At 41.3% G+C, this 19,365-nt stretch overlaps 1 long non-coding RNA gene across 4 annotated transcripts in view; it reads right to left on the bottom strand.

Moving 5' to 3' along the window:
• LOC120553790 overlaps positions 1-19,365 on the bottom strand; it is a 198,056-nt gene that overhangs the window by 66,078 nt on the left and 112,613 nt on the right. For all 4 annotated transcript variants that reach the window (XR_005638205.1, XR_005638203.1, XR_005638204.1 and 1 more), the window contains one exon: positions 14,192-14,339. This is a non-coding gene — a long non-coding RNA (uncharacterized LOC120553790). The remainder of the gene's footprint in view (positions 1-14,191; positions 14,340-19,365) is intronic.

The following is a 19,365-nucleotide window of genomic DNA, read 5'->3' as shown; positions in this document are numbered from 1 at the left end:
CTAAAAACATTGTATTAGAAATTTACATACTAATTGAAGCGGCATAAAAAGGGTTGGCAGACACCTCAGCCCTTCAGTGGTGGATTGGAGATTAAGACCTCAGGAAGCCAGCCGTGGAAAGTCTGCTCTCCCTCTCCCCCGATGTGTGCGAGGCCTCCTTCAAGGTGAAACGGCAAGAGGGGTTACCACTTGTTGTGTCACACGACTCGCATGACGGCTACACGTGATCAAAAGCCGTGGCACGAACAGGTCAACGTGGCTCGCGAAATAACGAGGCGACGAGGAGAAAAACTAAATAAAAAGGCACTCCGCTCGACATGTGGCGACTCAAGGCGTGGCATCAACAGCGTGAACCCGGTGGAAGTTATGGGAGCGGCGGGCGGATCAGTGGCTTTCCCCCCGTGGCAGATTACACAGAATACACACAATGAGAGACAGGAATATGGCAGCGGCTCACTTTTTCTCTCCTAATTATCAGACGCCATATTGGCTCTCTTCAGGAAGAGAGGAGGTAATTTTGTTTCTGAGTCCTTTTGGGAAATTAATTCATTTTACTAAAGTGACTTGGTAATTACAGTGACATCGAGGTTAATTGCCAAATCTGTATTGCTTTGGTGCCGTCAACGTCAAAGAAATCTGTTCTCTAAACACTCACCAGTAGACAACAGACCACACAAGCCCTGGCACACGCACGCACACACACACACACACACACACACACACACACACACACACACACACACACACATGCACACGGCCCATTTGGGTTTTGTGTGCTTTTTGTCTGAACAAAAGCCTTCAGTCGCGCACAAGCAAACAAGCACAGGCGCGCACAAAAATACCACATTCTGAAGGATTTAAAGATGCTAGTGCGTCATGACTGAAAGAAAACAGTAAACAAAAGCTAAAAGGTCAAAAGACTGAATTATACCGCAGAGGAAGAGAGCGACAAAAAAAAAAAAAGTAACCAATACCTATTTTTAGACTTAAATATACATGTGATGGGCCACCTGACACTAAAACATTCATCCTAGTAATGAAGTCTTTTATCAGCTGGTGACAATCCGCTCCTTTCTCTGATGAGCTTTATCCACAGCTTACTGTTTGAGGTTGTCCATAAATTCACACAGAAAAGTTTATTAACAAAAACAAGGCAAAGTCATCAGAGTGGAAACCTTGGTAATTATTATTACGAAATAGAACTCATTTGTTCTCCGCGGACCAAATCAACAATAAAAGACATCGTGCTCATTAACGGATCCGAATAAGGTGCCAACTGGGGTTGTTATGAAATATGTTTATTGGAAGTTGGGTAGAAAGCCCCAGTACAGCATGTTCCACAAATATAACTGCTGATTTGCAAACTTCCTTCGTACCCTTTTATCCTTGAATAATTTGAATTAAATTATTTTGCCTAATGTTGGTGCCCCTGTGCTGCTGCACCCTAATCAACGTACACTTTGATGTCTTCTTTAATGTGTGTGGGTATTTGGTTTGTTACCGTTTCTTGTCGAGCTGGTCGGACAGTTTCCTCTAGACAATATTGCCGGTTCTGAAATCAGTGCATAAAAAAAAAAAAAAAAGGGTTGCAACATAAGTAAAAATGAAAAGATTACTCTATGTCTGGCAAGATATAACAAATGCCAAAAGCATCACATTAAAGTTAACAATTTGTCCTGCCCACGGCATGCTTTTTAGAGGTTTTTATGGACTCTTCAGAGAACATAGCACTAGCTAGAGTACAGGCAGGGCGCCAAGAAATAACTTTAAATGTGCTGAATTTAATGGAGGCCCAGGGCATCCGAATATTATGGCGTTTTTCCATTACATGGTACCTGCTCGACTCGCCTCGACTCTTCTCGCCTTATTTTGGTTTTCCATTATGAAAAAAAGTCCCTGATACCTGCCAACAGGTACGTTTTTTTAGTGTCACCTCCGTCGAGGTTCCAAGCGAGCTGAGGCGATACCAAAAGGTGACGTGAAAACCTGCAGACTACCGATTGGACGGTGAGAATCGTCACTAATCACTGCGTCATCATTGCTAGCGACAGACGGGGGTGTCCCGAACCAACCCGCCATTTCTATATAGTTTGGCGAGCGGTGGTTTTCTTTTTGCTGCCTCCGGCTTCTTTTGAAACAAAATGTGTCTTCTGGCTGTGCCCGAGAATCAAAAACAACACACCGACGTTCTGTGTGCGTGTGGCGCGTTAAGGTCACGCGTTTCCTGCGGCGGCGCTATAGGCGATCCGCCACGCCCGCATGAGGCGGTACTAAATCTGCAATGGAAAAGGAGGACGTGGCACCGCGGCTGGAGCCGAGCCGAGCCGAGCCGTGCCGAGCAGAGCTGGTACTAGTAGTGGGTAAGTGCCAATAGGTCCCACGGCCCATATGCCTTTTCCATCCTGACAACAGGTGCTGCATCGGCCAGACAGGATGTTCCTGGATGTTGAGGGAATCCCTTAGGCCATAGTCTCCCGTTGCCTGGCGCAGCTGCCAACAAGCAGATGTACAAAAGAATATATTGACCAGACAATGACAAGCAAGATTCAACTGTGTCTATTTGCAACAACAACAGAAAAAAAGACAAATACAGAAGCAACCAGAAAATGTGTAGATCTAGCACTCATTTTGAAAATGTCAAAGCAAAGCCTCAGTGCTGCACATTAAGCCTTAAAGCTTGATTCACATACACAAATACATTAAAATAAAGGAATAGCGTCTGTGTAAGAACTGCTAAATTCAAATTGACAACTTTGCAAATTCTAATGCAAAAATTATCGTACTAGTATATGTTAAGCAACCCTAAAATACCCACTCCCAAGGCCTCAAAGCCCTACATATTTCTCCACTTTCTTCTTCCTACTTCAGTATACATTCATGTAGGGCTGCTCGATTACACAATACCTTAGGAAAGATGTTGCATTTATTGGACTTAAAAAACAGTGAAACAGCAGTAAAAATACCTTGAACTGTGAGATATACCTAATACCTTTCTCCTGTTGAACTTTTTGAATTCCCCTTCAGAAGACAAGACAAAACAAAGAGTTTACTTGCAAAATGTAATGTGCAAAATAATGTTTTTTTCTTGATTATATTGTTTTTTTGTGATCGCTGGGACCCGAAGATTTGATTGATGAATTGCACAGCCCTACGTACATTCAAGTGGATCCAAAATCAAGACACCTGGGCCCCCCCCCCCCCAAAACAATCCATTTTTATAGCTTTTATTTGTTTATCTATGGCACAGTTAAAAGTGTGCAGAATCAGCTATTAGCAGTTCCCGTTTGCAATGTCCTAATGGATGTACAGAGAGCTATCGTGGTATCCTTTATAGTGTAAGTCACACTAAATCTAAAGATATGTGTATCATGTCATCTTGTCGAAAAGAAAAAAAAAATTCTCTTTCCATCTAGGATTGAAACCCCCACATCTCACGTAAGAGTAATTTCCTGGGGCGCCCGGATTGCTCAGTTGGTAGAGCGGGCACTCATATAAAGAGGTTTACTCCTCGGTGCAGCGGGCCGGGGTTCAGCTGTCCTGTCAATAAAGGCCTAAAAATGCCCAAAAAATAATCTTAAAAAAAATGAGTAATTGCCTGGCTTCATTCACATACTTAGCTTAGAAGTACGGCATTGGGAACACTTTTTTGAATATCTCAAATATCTCAAAATGTAATAACTATTTATTCCATGCTATAATTTGTGTACATTGCATATTTAATTTTTTTACCATCGTATCCTTATTTTAGTAGTCTTTTAGCAACATAGAGGTAGAGCTGGGCAATATAGCGATATTATATCAATATTGTGATATGAGACTAGATATCGTCTTAGATTTTGGATATCGTAATATGGCATAAGTGGGGTCTTTTCCTGGTTTTAAAGGCTGCATTACAGTGAAGTGATGTCATTCTCTGAACTTACCAGACTGATGTAACTGTTCAATTTTTTTGACTTTACCCACTTAGTCATTATATCCACATTGCTGATGATTATTTATCAAAAATCTCTTTGTGTAAATATTTTGTGAAAGCACCAATAGTCAACACTACAATATCCTTGCGGTATCGATATCGAGGTATTTGGACAAAAGTATCGTGATATTTGATTTTCTCCATATCGCCCAGCCCTACTTAGAGGCACACCACATTGCATTTAACTACACATATTACTTGTGTATATGACAAATACACTTTTGAATCCTTGAATCCTTTTATTGAAAGACCTTATTATACAACATAATATGTGTAGCTGACGCTGGAAAGTCTATATTTGTTGCCATGACAACACCGAAAATTAATATAAGCGATCTGTACGATTGCTAGGCGGTTTCAGTTTTATACATTATTATAAAACATTGTTCACTAAATTTCAGGTTCTTTATGAGTTAAACTGAGTTGTATTTTGTCTTTTGGTATATTCAGTACAAACGACTTTTAATTTGGTAAGCTACAAGATACAGGACTGGATGTTTTGGTGACGGGCGCGAACGGAGGAGAGAAATGGCGACCGTGAATAGCTAACTGTTAAGCTCCAGGTTCGTTTTATTCTACTGCTGGTCTACCAGGTAAACACGTTTTCACGGTGTTCCATCATACTTCTTAAAGGAATAAAGGTGAATATGGACATCAGTATGAAGTGTGGACTCCTTCATGACCAGGGTAGTTATAATATGGACATTGACAATGCATCATCATGATATAGCACACTATTTCAAATTTTACTTACATTAGCCTAGATATATTGCATCGAATTAATCACATTTGCTGTTAATTTTTCAAACTTTAGTGCCTTTTTTTAGTGTTTCAGCACTTACATGATTATACTGTCCCTTTATTAAAGCAAAGCGGTCCTCTGTGTGCATATTCAAATTCATGTCATAAAATGGAAACACAGACACAATTATTTAAACAGTAAAGATGATGTGACATTTTTTTTTTTTTTAGCCGATCCATAATGTATCCAGTTATGTAGATTCATGTCAATTAGTTGTGTGTGGAATGCTTAAGCCGGGAGTTCACAGCGCTTGTGCAACTCTTAACCAATCAGAGCACAACTCAAGGCCAGTTGATCCTTGATCAATGATGGGTCTTGATTTGCTCATTAGGCCCAGATGTGAAGTCTAATTAGGCTCACCAGTCTCAATTGCCGTTGTATCAAAACACACACACACACATACACACAATGCCCACCCCCCCCCCCCTACCTCCAGACAACCTGAGCTTCCTGAGTGATCAATGTCTCTGTCATCCAGGGCTGTGTCCGAGGGCGCCAAGCAGGGCCGGTGAGCCTCTGCGGCCAGGCTCGGGGCTGACATTAGCGGACACAGGTTGAGTGATGTCAGCCTGCTACTCCCAGGGGGGGGGGGGCGAGGCAGGGAATCTGGCTTGGCCCAAAGCAGTGGGCTCGGAGAAAGGTCACTGCTCAGCAGTGTGATTAATAGACAAGACGCTGAGTGTCCCCAACGCCATTATCAATATCCGTGGCCACCAGCCGCCCTAACTGCATATGCAGTAGGAGTCACGCACACAGATGCAAATGTGGAAAAGAAATGAACGCGGATGCAGTGACTGGGATGCACACAAACATAGTTAAGTCTTATTAGCGTGCGCTGGTTTGGTCACATTTGCTCGTTAATGTGAGAGGTCAGCTATCAATTAGATCATATTTATTCACAACAACAGCTCTGACTCAACCTGATTCTGGTAATGACTCACAGCGAACCAATCCGAGAGGTGAAAGTCTGGGATTGAAATGTCAGCACAGCTTCGGCAACAAACATGACATTTAAACAGACATCTGTTTCGCTGTTCTGTTTCCCCCGCCAACCAAAAATATTTATCCTAACCAGAGTTATCAAATGTAAATCAGGGGAAGAAGGAAAAAGAAATCCCCACTTGTTTCAGAAAAGATCGCCATTAAAATAGTTCCGAATCCTTATTACCATGCACGATGCTCCCCGAGCTCGGGCAAAGTCGAAACAAACTAATTTGGACATCAAAGCATGTGGAAGAAATCCAAAGTTTACATAGACAGCAGAAACTCCCCTCTGCAGCTTGAGCTTTTCTCTTTATTTTTTCACTCCTATCCATCCTTTTCTGCTCTCCACCCTCCTATATTAGCTTTTTAGTTAAACCCATCAGCATCAATAAGCAAATCTTGCTTCTTTAAATCAATTAGCCTCTGCATGTTGAGTGTAACTAATAGCCCTGCTGAATCCCAGATTAAATATGCTAGATACAAGCCGAGTATGAAGCTGGATGGTTAAGATAATTAAGAGTGATAAATCCTTGAGAGGGGGAGAGAGCAGGAGGAGGAGGAGGAGGAAGAGGGGGGAGAATTTGAAAGAGCCAAGTGTGAGCGAGAAGACAGCTTGAGAAAGACACAGTTGTCAAGACGGGACCGTTTAATGGGATGAGAGGCCATAAGAGCAAAGAAAGAAAAAAAAAAAAAAAAAGAGTCAAATAAAACCGATGTGTGAATGTGAGCTTGAGAGTCAGTGATGGAGCCGGAGTTGTTTTCAGCCTCGCCTCGAGCGGCCCAGATGGCAGGGTCTCGTCTTTGCCTAGCCCTCGGTGCATTTGGCAGCAGCTACTCTTCACTGCTGGCTACTGTACATCTCTCTCTGGCTCTTCTCTTCTCTTGTCGGAAAGGCGCATTAGCACGAGCCGTGAAAGATTACCCCACATTTTCACACTCCACATAGTCTTTTTCATCACCCTGACCTCTGTCTTACATTTCTTTCGCATCCAGATGTACAGCGTGGCACACTGCGTTGAGTGCTTTGCGTTCCGCTCTAATGCAAATCAGCTTTTTTTTTATTTCAAACCACACAACTGAAGCCTTGTAACAACATTATCCTGAATGCTGAAGTGTTGTCAGCGTTAATTTTTTAAGGCAGTGAAATAAAATAAAAAACATGTACAAGCTCTTTCTCTGTGTCCCGATGTAAACCCTATCTCGTATAAAATGTTGGAGGGGAAAAAAGCATTTTGGGCGAAATCTATCTGGTAGTCTTTTAAGGGTTCATAAATTTATGTTATTTTCCTAATATATTCCAATGAAGGTTTTTGGGAAGAACCATGTAATTTGGCACTAATTGGTAAAGTAGAGACAGTGTTTAACTGTGATCGCCAATCAAGTCAATCAAGTCTTTTAGTCAGCTGAACAGGCATACAAATGCAATTTGTCTGTAAGCAAGCGAGCACACAATTCAACATTTATAAAGAATATATATCCAATATGATGAGTAAATAAATAAATGTTTACATGGGTTTAAATGGAGCATTTATTTCAAAGAAGGTCCTCCGTAAAAAAATGCTGCTTATGAACTTAATAATATACCTTTGCCTACATGTTCACCATAATTAGTAATTTGCTAATTCTTACCAGTAAACTTTATAGGAAATTATTGGGATTTCTTTTTTAAATAATATATTTTTTTTAAACCGTGTTGTTATTTATACAAATCTAATCTATATCTATCAAATTTATACAATCAAACTTGATTTGGGGTGACCAGCGTACCCCCACCATATAAGCTGCAATTGAACGTAAGCTTGTGAATTAGCTAGCAGAGTTAGTTTCATCTACAACTGTCCAAGTCTCTAGAGACTCCATGCTATCACAGGTAAGAGGTGTGTCCCGTTTTTATTAAAGGTCCCATGGCATTAAAATTTCACTTTATGAGGTTTTTTTAACATTAATATGAGTTTCCCCAGCCTGCCTATGGTCCCCCAGTGGCTAGAAATGGCGATAGGTGTAAACCGAGCCCTGGGTATCCTGCTCTGCCTTTGAGAAAATGAAAGCTCAGATGGGCCGATCTGGAAAAGGTTACCTCCCCTTTCTCTGCTTTGCTCGCCCATAGAATTTGGCCCGCCCATGAGAGAGAGAGAGACATCATGGCTTGCAAACAAGCAAAGTGGCAGTTGGTCAAGGCCACACCCCCACCCTCCACCTTGCCCCCCTCTCTCCTCCTCAATAGCTACAGACACAGAAATGGCACATACTAAGGAAAGCTCATTGTGGGACTGACTCTAGTGACTGTAATTCTGCACCAAGGCTGAATTTTGGGAAAGAGACTTCAGATACAGTATTAGGGGACCACTAAGGCCTATATAAAAGCATCCAAAGAGCACCATGTCATGGGACCTTTAAAGATGTTTCTATTATTTCTGGGGCTTTTGGCCTTATTTGAGAGGACAGCTTGAAGACAGGAAATGGGGGAGAGAGAGGGGCATTGACATGCAGCAAAGAGTTGCAGATCGACCTCAAACTTGGGCCGCTGGGGTAAGGACTGAGCCTTGGTACATGGGGCGCACGCTCAACCAGATGAACTACCAGGGCGCCCCTAAGAGGTGTGTGTTTAAAAAAACGTTTTATATTTGCAATTGAATGTGATTTAGGGAAACCACCTAACCCTCTATTTACCCCCAATGAAACCGCACTTAGCTAGCAGTGTTAGCTTGTGGGTCAGAGGGGTGCCTTTGGATATATTTCAAAAAGTGTATGATTGTGGTTACTTTTTGTGGTTTGCTATTTCAATGTAACAATATGGGAGTTGAGGAATGAAGAAGTTGTGGGTGATGGTTACAACCAAGTAGCTAGCTTCAAATCGCTGTGGTTCTGCAGCAAATAAGCTAAACTAAGTCATGTTATGCAAATCAAATGCCTGAATTATTATAGCTCAAATATGAGAGAAAGATTATGACCCTACCTGCATATTGTTTTTCATTTAGAAAAAAATCACATTGCAGAAGCTAAAGATGTGCTAACTGCCATTACACTGTGACTAATGGTTTCAGTTAAAAGTACACAGCTACTTTATTATGCAATGAATGTGCATTTTCAAACTTCCATATCAGCAGATGAAATCATCATTCATCTGAAATGTTAATCTGTGTTAATGATTATTTTTCCTAAGTATTTAATTGGCTTAATAGTAAAGAGAGCCAGAAACAGATTGTACAGCTTCACGCACAGTTGGATTAATACACCAAAACCTTATGAGGGCTGTCTTTTCCACCAAGCTAATACAAGCCTCGGAAACTCTCCATCACTGTGAGAGATGCCTTATATTTTCCCTCTGTCATCCCCGACAGAAGCAGGCCTGATTTAGAGCGAGCCGCACAACAATGACTTTTATTAGGGAGGTAAATATTAGCGTTGGAAGAGCGAGATTCACAGCTGGGGATGAGATGTGCTGTGTTGACTGTGCGGAGACAGTACCAAGATCGTTTGAGGGATGTTGAATTTCAGTCTTTTGTCACTTCCCAGAGTCCAATCAATTGTTCTCATCAATAGCTTTGTTCTGTTGGACCTGGTCCTCATTTTAATGAGATAACACAAAATAAAAGGAACTGCTTGACTTTTAGAACTTTCAAAACTTTGTAAGTGAAGTCTTTAAAGAAACACCCACAGAACCCAGGAGATTAATCTGTGAAAATTTTAAGCAATGCGTATCGTTACTGTGCTGAGGTGGACACGCGCACATGTTGATTGCTCATTACCCCCACCATAGCATTACAGTGGCGCAACAGTGGAAATGTATGCAAGTTCACTTAACATTTCACATGGGCTTTGTACAATATGCAGGATCCACTCGAAGCAGCTCAGTGGTGCTTTTGAAGCGGCGCAGCAGGATATGAAAGTGACTCTGTGGCTAAGCGTCGCAGCATATTTCATAAGACATCTCCTCTCCTCCCATGGGTTTCCCTGGCTCATGCCATAGCCGTCAGTTGTCAGCTGGGGAGCCCGACAGCCAGAACACAACAAGACAAGTAAAGCTAGAAAGCGCTACAGTAAACTGGGAACCATGAAAATGGCTTGAGGCCTTTTCAAGTGCGATCTAACATGACATGTAAGCAAGATGCTTTACTTCTTTACAGCAAAATAAACAGCGGAAAATGATTAACGTTAATATCTAGTGTCCAACCCATATTCATCACACCTTTTCACCAGCTGCGACCCACCATCTACGCCTCAACGACTCTGCGTCGAGAAGGTGAGGGGTTTTCCAAATGACATCCTCAGGAGTGCCCTCCCACTCATTCTCCCTCCTACACAGCCGCACCAAATAAGGCACCATTTCCCCTTGTAATGGCTGCTGTGACGGCTCTGAGATTAGCCTAGATAAATTTAAAGACTGGCGGTTTTACTACATGGCTCATTGGCGTAGCAGATGATAGTTATTACATGCTGCGGGTTAAGAGGGGAAATCCGTAGAAGAGAGCGTGGAGAAATGGCAAAGGCAGATGGATGATAATGGCAGAGCAGATGTTTTTCTTTCTTTTTTTGTTTAAAAAGGATGAATAATAAACATTTGCTTAATGATTTTCTGAGCAGATTTTTGTGTAAAAGCGCACCAGCGATTCCCAAAGAAAACTCTGATGAGGAGCGAGGTGAGGGAATTGACAATTTCTGTCATCTCCCTTGTTAAGGGATTAAAATATGCTTTTGTGTATTAAAAAAATGAACCGGAATTGTCTTTGACATCTACATATGAGATTTTCTGTTTGAAATGCATGCTTTGCTTTTACCTACTGAGGAGGGGAGAAGGCATACACACACAGCCTGGGGGGCTTTGTAAAATAATTGGGTACATCATGGTTACTGTACATGTCAGTCAAGCAGGGTTAAGAGAGTGTAAATACATACTGTGGGCTGAGAGGGGGGGGCGCTGCAGACTGGCTTCAGGGGTTGCTACTGGGTACTGGGCTCGTTACCGATTTCAATACTTTTTAGGCACCGACCAAATTGCCTCCAAAGTATAGAGTATCGAAAAATGCTCATTCAATACCCAATTTCAATACCTAAGGAGTAAATCTCATCAGTCAGTGAGCCAATGCTTCTACCAAGATCTAATCAGTCCCTCCAGGATTTCGCAATGTCGCGTTTGCAACAATTCACGCAAATTCAACCAATAACCATGAATTTGGTGCGACTCGCAATTTTGACCAATCACCACAACGTTTCTGCAAAATTGACCAATAACCAGAGGCTCCCGCGACTTCAACCAATCCCAGCAGTCCCACGTGCCAAGCTGGGAAATTAACTAGCAATGTAATGATCAACAAGCCACTGACACATATGTTCAAATTTGATTAATTAAATAAATTATTATTTTTTGTCTTAAATCCACCAGCTATTTTCATATTATACCAACATTTGCAGCATCCTGAGCCTTTTTGGTAAGGTTACTAAGAAAACTTCAAAAAAAAATCACAACTTTACATACATACATACACTGATTTGCTTTCTTGCTAAATGTGTGATAAGAAGATTGCTAACACCATTGTGTTGTATGCTAAATATGAAGTTAGAGCCAGCAGTTTAGCATAAAGATTAAAAGCAGGGAGAAACAGCTAGCCTGGCTCTGTCCAAAAGAATAAAAAAATAATTACGTCAAGTGTTAATTAAATAGCTATAGAAGTGATGACAGGCTAACGTTTTTAAACATTTGGACAGAGCCAGGCAGTTAGGTTCATATTTAGCATACAGCCAGCAGCCAATTAGCTTAGTTTGGCATCATTTTTTCTTTTTTTCTTTTTTTTTACTTCTAAAATAGAGCCAGGCTAGCTTTTTCCCCTTTAAGCTAAACTAAGTTAACTTTCTACTGGTGGTAGAGTGCTATCAATCTCATCTAAAAATTTAGCATATGTATATATATGGTTAAAGCTGCATTGAGACAAAGACCAAAAGACAGCAACAGGATGGGATAGAAACATGAAGCAAACGGCATGTTTACAATCCTACAGTCTTTTACCAGAGTAAACACAGTTGTTGCATGTGTGTAATGTGTACCAAGGGGAAACTTATCAACTTCCAGGGAGGAGATGGACAAGACAAGATGTGTTAGCGTGCCAGTTCTGCTGTGAGTTTCATGGCCTGTCCACCGGCAGTCTGTTACAATGCATCCTGAAAACAGAAGGCTTTTGGCTGCCACCCATGATCTTTCTAGCAGGATGGGCAAAACACAGATTTGCTACTGGTGGGAGCTGCTGGGTTTCTAAACCACTCCGTGATTGGTTGCAATGATCCTTCCGTGAACATTGCATTAGATCTTTTTGACAGCTAAGCAGAACACAAGCAATATTTTTAGGTTCACCCCCAAAACACTCTGCAAGATGTTAGAGCTCAGGTGCATTTGAGAGTTCTGCTTTTCTACCTGTGTACTCTCAACTTGTTTGTGTCTAACCTAACAAGATCTGTACAAGGCTCCCCGCTCTGTGGCTGTTTTGCGGATTAGAGCCGACTGCAAATTCTTTGATGGTGTTCAACTGAAGTTTACCTCATTTGCACTAAACTTTATCAAAACAAGCATTACAAATGTGCTGTAAAACAACTAAAGATGAAAAACTGACAAATAGGCAAATAAAAAAAAAAAAGAAGTGTCTCAACACCATACAAAACCGTATCAGATACTGCAGTAATATCAGTTTCTGGTTTCCATTAAATAAATTCTTATGAAGCAACTTCGATTCTTTATTTTGACCTCGAAATATGAACAGCTATCTCAAAAAAAGAAGAAAAAAAATATTTTTTTTATAGCTATAGATCCAGCACCTCTGTGAAGGTTTCCTGAGAGCAGTTTTAGCAAAACACCACGTCAGATTTTCTCTCCATTTCCCAGCTTATTCTGAAAAGTAATTGGGGATAATGAGGTGTAATCCATTTAAAGCCTGGACACACTTGTTCAAAAACATGTACTACACTTCTTGCACAGTCCTCTGACAGGTATCGCATGGGCCTGTACCTTTCGGTCTCTGTGACAGAGGGATTTGAAATGCCAAAAAATATAATTTGACTTGCCAAAAAAGCAAGGATTATCATCTTTGGATACTGGGATTGAAAGTGACTACAGTCTTTGAGGTTGTTGTTTGTTTTTTTTATAAAACATATACAGCTTTTAAAAGTATACAGTTTCTCCACATTTTTCCACATTTGTAGCCTCGACAGGTTGTCGTGCTACAGCTCAAAATCACTCATACACACACACATATGTATTGATACATTCGCCTGGCATATTTCCCATCACCCCCTGCAAAGAGTTGCAAAGCTGCAAGTCTGTTCACTCAATGCAACAATCAGAAATGACCTTAATGTTGACAACAAGGACACCAGCAATGGATTACTTGTCAATTTGACTGCATAACAGAATCATGGAGTTGGAAGATGAATTACCCTGCAAACCAGGCAAGACAAGTGGTGTGTGTGTTCATTTAAACCCGATTTATGTATTTAACGGCTTACGACGGGGTGTACGTGACAGAGTGCCACCAGGCGCTTAATTCAGATGAATTGCCGCTAACGGCGAGCACTTCTGACTGACAGGCAAAACATAACGCTTTGGAAACAATTATTCATGAGCTCTGCAGAATTCTGTGTCCGCAGACCGCTCGGTTTGATGAGAAATGCTTCGGTTTTTAGCCCAAAATTAATTTCCTCCATCAGCATCCATGAACATCTAATTGTGAACGTGTGCAGTGGTGGTTAAACTATGCTGACCCTATCCTTTGATAAGGGCCCTCAGCGCTGCCATCATTGTCGTCAACAATGCCGCCACCGTTGCTGATTTAATCACAGCCTGTCAATGTGTGCATGCTTGGAAGCTTTGTTTTCCATGTTGTTCATTAAAGTGTTTCAGACCGTCTGCACAAAAGGAAGGATAGTCTTGATCGATACCGTCAACGGCGATGACATGCATGTCCCTGAGAAATGTCCCCAGTGTTTGGCCACATTTAAGCACGCGAGACATTCTCCATGACAGTTTTTCTTTTGCCTACATGCCGGTTTTTGCGTCACATTCGGGGACAAAGCGACCGCAAAGAGACTCACCACTACAAAGAGATGGAAAAAAAAACGACCACAAAGAGATGAAAAAACACAAAACTACAAATGGCCGGACACCCATTTTCTTATACTAAACTGTCCATGGCTGTGGGCTATTTGGAGCTATAAATAGCAACTAATTATTGACATTATTTTATATGAGAATATCAAAGTTTACGAATGAGCCACGCTTCTTTAAAAACTGTGCCCCAATGGCCCCCCCACCACCCTTTCAAAAGTTTCTGAACCTGTCCTTGGTCACATGTATGCACACACATCCGGATTGTCTCGTGTTTGTGTGTCTGTGTGTGTCCTGACTATTTTCCGCATGGCCACTTATCAGTTTAATATGCTCCACTCACCTCTTGATTCTGTCCCTGTGCTCCCCCGCGGCCTGTCACTTCATTCCCGGTGGTTGCAGCGCCAAGCGTGTGACACCACGTGCTCGCGCCTCCACGCTGCCTTGTTATCTGATCTCTTTCTTCCTCCTTACGCTTGATTTTCTGGAACCTTCGTCAAGCACAGGGAGAGAAATGCAGAAGCAAAGGCGACGTCATTAAACTTTGAAATTCTCTCTCATTCACTCAGGCTTCACGCGTCACATCTACTTAGAGGAGGCAAATTGATTCAATTTGCCGTGTTTGCATCACGCTTAATTCAGCAGCCTCTCGGTGAGCTGTGAAACATGCGTTGTCTAGGAGATGGTTTTATTTAGACTTTTTTTTTTTTTTTTGCACTTTAACCGCAAATGTGTCTTCCGATGAAATCTCATTTACTGATGTAACTGAGCAGATGAAGGCGGCAGAAAAAAAAAGCTGCAGTAAATAATGCCTCGTGATGAAAAGCTGTAGATTAGGTTGTCAAAAAGCTAAAGCACTCATTTATCTGATATGATTGTTTAAGATAAACCGTTGATTTATCTGTCCGAAAATTAACAACACAGCCGCGTGGTAACTCGCCGCCTCCAGTCATTTCAATGAGGGCAAGGCGGCAGAGGGGAAGCTGGTTTTGATCACCGCAGTAGTGGAATGAAGCGGTTGCTGCCTACGTGAATGCGCACAGATTCTTCTCTGCCGCAGAGTTCACAGTGCTCAAGTTCTGGCTGTAACCGACAGGCGGTAGGAACCTTTTTTCCAACGCTCCTGCAAGCAGGCGGTTGTCATGGTGGTTGCCACATGGCGGTGTAAACCCAGCTTTAGCAACTGCTGTTAAATAAATATGATACGGACGAAACATTTAAAACCATTTAGAAGATATATCAAAGCTGTTAAACATACAGCCAGACTTCCTATTAAATGGAGCCAGTGCACTGCAGGAAATGCTAAATTACATTTCTCTGTTTTGTTAATTTTGGGGTGTGGTATCGTGCTGTTAATCACAGTCATCTCAAAACATGTATTTTAATCTCGGCTATGCACAAAGCACAGTGACCTCTAATTTAAAACAGAATTATATTAATGTGTGTCAGTGTGTGAAATAAAAGTAGCATGGAATTGACTGAGCAAAAGCATACATTATTGGTGTTAGAGCTGATTTAATTGGGTTACTGAATACTTCTATACTTCTATACTATACCAGATTAGTTGCACATTTGGACCCTAAAACTTAAGTCTGGAGCAGGATAGAGCTGGAACAATGTAATGTAATGTAATGTAATTACATGTAATTTAGCTGACGCTTTTACCAAAAAAGAACTTCAAATTAAGTGCTTTCAACCCTGAAGGTGCAAACTCCAGACAACAAGTAGTACGTGCAAGTACATTAGCTTTAAATAAGCAAAACTACAAAGAGCCATATGAAAGTGCAGTTTCAAGAAATATATATATACTTTTTTTATGTTTATCCGAGGTGTAGTCAGAAGAGATGTATTTTTAGCCTTCGGCGGAAGATGCGTAGGCTTTCGGCTATCCTGATGTCAATAGGGAGCTCATTCCACCATTTAGGAGCCAGGACAGCAACATATTTTATAAGTCGATCTACAGCAAATTTGATCAGCACCATTTTGATAATTATTTAACCGATTAAATTGCTTTTCAAGCAAAAATGCACAATAGAAGAGAAGAGGTCGGGAGGGCTCGGAAGTTCAAGTTCGGAAGGTGCTCTTTGGAAAAGAACACAAAAGTAAAAGAAAAAAAAATGGTCCAAGGCAGTCTTCTGGCAAAGTTAACAGTAATATCATTATTAAATAGCAATCTAAATAAAGGCTTTTTAACATTTTGCCACAAGGGTCTTGGACCTTTCTTCTTTTTTGAAAAAGAAGAAAATTGCTACTTTTCATTGTCTTATGTGATTGTAAATTGAAAATAGTTGGGTTTTGGACTGTTGGTTAAACAAAACAACCTATTTTAAGATGTCATCTTGGACATATTGACTATTTTCTGACATTGTATAGGCCGAACAATTCATTGATTAATTGAGAAAATAATTTGCAGACTACTTGATGATGATAGGTTAGGTGAACACTGACCATTTTAGCATTATGACAAGTGGCGAGTTCAGACACATTTCTCGTTTTGTTGTTTTTCCTTCACACTAACTGAAAGGTCAAGGATGAAAATAACACCTTTGCTTCAGCCAGACCCAGTCATCACACCTGCAAGTCTGTTCAACATTTCTCATTATCGGTTGGTCACACTACAAATTGGCAGAACGGCATTTATCCACACAATCATGAAATTTTTGGGTCTAACTTAGTTTAGTGACTCCTCGCAGGGCCAGTCGGTGAACCACTGTAGCTGGAAAGCTAACACAGGAACGTACTACAGGTGCTTCTCACTTCCCTTAAATTGCATCCCCGTCTTAGTCCGTCTCACCGAGGCAGCGAGGAAATCATGGGAGGAGAGAGGAAACAAGGAAATGTGTTTCCTCTGAAGCGTCACGTGAATAAGTCACCTGGGCAGAGTTAGCAATGGCTTTCAGCTCAATCCTTGCTCCTCGGGGCAGGAATAAGAGCTTTAAGAGGGCCTTCACGAAGAAGGGCCAGATCAACTTCTGGATCAGCTGAGGACCGAGGAGCTATCAAATAAGGGAAGTGAGATGCACCTTATGAATCAGTCCTACAAGCTATCCAAGCTTCTTTCAATTTTCTATGTACCGTTTACTACCTCCTGGCATTTTCTTCACAGATGGAGTTCTGTTTTATTGAGAAGGGAAAAAGAGCTTTTCAAGCTTACGAGCTTGCTAGCTGTTTGATATCTGTCAGTTGGCAAGCTTGTTAGCTCGGTCACTAATGCAATTATACATTCAAAAAAATGTTGGGAAATAAAACTGGATGGTGCAACACAGCTAATAAGCTAGTAAGCTTCCGCCATTTTAGGCCCTCCCTTCCCTCTAAGGTCATCGTTATCAAGACGGTTTGCTATTGGTCAACAGCACAAATGTGGAATTTTTAAGTCGAGCTTGAGGCGTAAAATGTGTGCAGATTTACATGGCCACCACGAGTGAATTCAATTTCCAGTGGAATTTTGTCGTTTCAAACAGGGATGTGACCAGACCTACTCTGATGAACAATGAATATAGAAAGCAGGGCAACAGTATATCTAACTAATACTCTAATAAGTAACTAATAACTAATAGTTCTTCTTCTACTTGAGGCAGAGCTGGATGATATGGATAAAATCAAATATCACGATATTCTTGACCAAATACCTTGATGGCGATATTGCGACGATATTGTTGGGTGAATACTTTGTGTTTTCACAAAATATTTTCAAAATAAGATTTTTGATAAATAATCATCAGTAATGTGGATACAACGATTAAGTGGGTAAAGGCAAATAATGGAACAGGTGGAACAGTCTGGTAAGTTCAGAAAATTACATCACTTTACTGTAATGCAGCTTTTAAAACCAGGAAAAGGAAACACTTACCATATTACAATATTATGATATCCAAAATCTAAGACGATAGAGTCTCATTTCACAATATCGATATAATATCCATATAAACTCAGCAAAAAAAAGAAACGTCCTCTCACTTTCAACTGCTTTTATTTTCAGCGTACATGCGTAAAACTTTGTATAAACATAAAAAAATTCAACTACTAAGAAACAAACTGAACAATGTTTCACAGACATGTGACTAACAGAAATGGAAAAAATGTGTCCCAGAACAAAGGATGGTCAAAATCAAAAGTTACAGGGAAGACATCCTCCTCCCTCATGTGGTACCCTTCCTGCAGGCTCATCCTGACATGACCCTCCAGCATAATGCCAGCAGCCATACCGGAAAGGTAGACAGGAAAGTTAGTGTTCTGCCATGGCCAGCGAAGAGCCCAGATCTCAATCCCATTGAGCACGTCTGGGACCTGTTGGATCGGAGGGTAAGGGCGAGAACCATGCCTACCAGAAATGTCCAGGAACTTGCAGGTGCCTTGGTGGAAGAGTGGGGTAACATCTCACAACATGAACTGGCAAACCTGGTGCAGTCCATGAGGAGGAGATGCACTGCAGTACGTAATGCAGCTGGTGGCCACACCAGATACTGACTGTGACTTTTGATTTTGACCATCCTTTATTCAGGGACACATTTTTCAATTTCTGTTAGTCACATGTCTGTGTAACATTGTTCAGTTTATTTCTTAGTAGTTGAATTTTTTTCATGTTCATACAAAGTTTTTCCGCATGTTAAGTTGGCTGAAAATGAAAGCAGTTGAAAGTGAGAGTACGTTTCTTTTTTTGCTGAGTGTATATTGCCCAGCCCTACCTTGAGGCCAGTCTGAGCGCCAGTAAACACTCTTAACTTTGATTTCCTAGAAGATTCCGAACCTCTGCTCGCCCCGACGTTCACTTTCCCCAGAAGAATCCGCCAAAGCACCTAAGCCAGGCTAAATCAATAGCACGTACAGGTTAATAGCAGTCGTGTTTTTGTAAGCCGGCACATCAACTATTAATTAGCTGGTGATGAGAGTCAGCTGGCAAGAATGATTCACAGCCTGAGGAGGCTATCGTCCTTGTGCTACGCTAGGATAAATCAGCAGCTATTAAAGAGGGGCATAAAGGTTCTCTCTCAATATGTATCCGTGCGTCCTTTCTAAAAGTACAATCCCAAAACAACAGAACAAAAGAACATGGAATTACAATTTACAGCCAAACAGAGGCCTCTGTGTCTGACCCGTGCAACCTCAAGCATCTACTGCAAAGACTTGATTTCTGTGCTCACGCTCTGGAGAGGTTCGCTCTTCCAAGACGACACTTGGACATTTCCAGGAAGAAATGTTTTACACAAGGACACAAACATGATTGATTTTGACATCATCCAAAGAGACTGAGGCAGGAATAAATATGGCAGAATAAGGAAAAACAGAGGGTAGAAGTAATGCCAGTGGCTGCTTTGGATTAATGGATTGATAGAGGCTTGGACACTAACAAATGAGAAAAAGAGAGGTTTACTAAATTTAAGAGTCAAATTCTTGTGCGGATGCCAATGACACGACAACTACACACCTACCACAAGACAGCAGGCACGTTTGATTGGTCCCTTTCCGCCTTCTACTCTCCAATTCTTCCCACAGATATAGTCTAAATGAATCCCCTGC

Source organism: Perca fluviatilis, chromosome 23, assembly GCF_010015445.1.
Source record: "Perca fluviatilis chromosome 23, GENO_Pfluv_1.0, whole genome shotgun sequence".
NCBI lineage: Eukaryota > Metazoa > Chordata > Actinopteri > Perciformes > Percidae > Perca > Perca fluviatilis.
This window is presented reverse-complemented; position numbering and strand designations above follow the sequence as displayed.